The sequence below is a fragment of the Aplysia californica genome, unplaced genomic scaffold (assembly GCF_000002075.1).
Source record: "Aplysia californica isolate F4 #8 unplaced genomic scaffold, AplCal3.0 scaffold00486, whole genome shotgun sequence".
NCBI classification, from domain to species: Eukaryota; Metazoa; Mollusca; class Gastropoda; order Aplysiida; family Aplysiidae; genus Aplysia; species Aplysia californica.
This window is the reverse complement of record NW_004797756.1, coordinates 570,237-571,730: the sequence shown is the minus strand read 5'-3', so window position 1 is coordinate 571,730 and position 1,494 is coordinate 570,237. Positions and strand designations below refer to the sequence as shown.

General features: G+C 40.3%; 1 protein-coding gene across 1 annotated transcript in view; it reads right to left on the bottom strand.

The window, feature by feature from the left end:
* The window catches only part of LOC101854191 (potassium channel subfamily K member 1), a gene marked incomplete at its 3' end in the record, with an annotated part of 28,253 nt that overhangs the window by 15,741 nt on the left and 11,018 nt on the right, over positions 1-1,494 (bottom strand). The window contains 1 exon segment of the mRNA XM_035971705.1: positions 1,334-1,396.

Below are 1,494 nucleotides of genomic sequence, written 5' to 3'. Positions count from 1 at the left end.
AGAGAGAGAGAGAGAGAAGAGAAGAGAAGAGAGTTATGGTTATGAATGACAAACGATGCTAACATTAACCAGATATCGGTAACTTTGTAAGAGGATCTTGATTATCGAAAAGCAGGGTGCAATTGGATTCCCTTGCATTACAAAGCACCATTACCAGCCCCTGCTTTCTGACATTTGTATCCCTTATGAGTGCTTTGTTGCAGTCACATACAATGAATTTTCGCAGAGATAAGGTTTGCAAAGTCCATGATATCAACTGTGATGGTTATGGTGTGTTATTATAGTTCTTGTTGTGGGTTGTTAGGTTGTTGTTGTTGTTCTGGGGGTGGCAGTTGTGTTTGCGTTGTTGTTGTTGGTGGTAGTGGTATTGGTGATGGTGGTTGTGGAAGTTGTGGTGATTGTGGTTCCTCTGGTGGTGGTTGTGATTTGGTTGTGGTGTTAATGGTGGTGGTAGTGATGGTGGTGGTGGTAGTGATGGTGGTTGTGGTAGTGATGGTGGTGGTGGTGGTGGTGGTGGTGGTGGTGGTAGTAGTTGTGCTGGTTGTAGTTTTTATGGTGGTGGTGGTTTGGTTGCTGTGGTGGTTGAGATGGTGGTTGTGATGGTGGTGGTGGTGGTGGTTATGGTGCTAGGGGTTTTTCTGGTGGGGGTGGTTTGCTTTTGTGGTGGTTGATGTGGGGGCGGCTGTGGTGGTTGGGGTGGTTGTGGTGGCTGTTACGTAGTGGTTGTGGTACATTTGGTGAAGTCTGCGTCTTCTTTGTGTTCTTTGCTGCTGCTGTTGTTGCTGTTGCTGTTACTGTTGTTGTTGTTGTTTTTATTTTTTCTGTTGTTGTTGTTGCTGCTGTTGTTTAGTTTGAGAATTCAGAGGAAGGAAAACCACGACAGAGAAACAAATAAAAGAAAAAGGAACAAAGTATAAACTGGACATAGTGTCCTCCTGCAAACCACATTTTATTGTTGTTATTGTTGTTGTTGTTGTTGTTGTTGTTGTTGTTGTTGTTGTTATTGCTATTGTTGTTGTTGTTGTTGCTGTTGTTGTTCTTGTGTCTGTTTTGTTGGTTTGTTGATGATATTCTTGTTGGTTATTGTTGTGTTTTGTTACAGTTGTTGGTGTTGTTGATTTTGCTGTTTTTTGTGATGATGGTGGTGATGAAAATTATTATAATATCATAATCAGGTGTTTTTTTGCTGAGTTTGGCAATGATGTTGTTGTTACACTTAATTGTATTGAAGTTGATTTTCTAGCCAACAGGAAGGGGCATGACTGCGCAATTCATATTCTTTAAAGGCTAATTGAGTAATTCCTCTTTCTATTATATGCGTGGTTGCACTTACCTACAAAAGTCGAGGGTTACAAGTTGAGTCAGCTTCTTCACACGAACATGCAACTCTGATTTTCTGAAAATAAAAAAAAATAAAAAACTTTAATACTTTAGAATCGCTTATAATATAATAGGAGATTACGGTTGGTTTAAAAGCGAGTGTGTGTGTGTGTG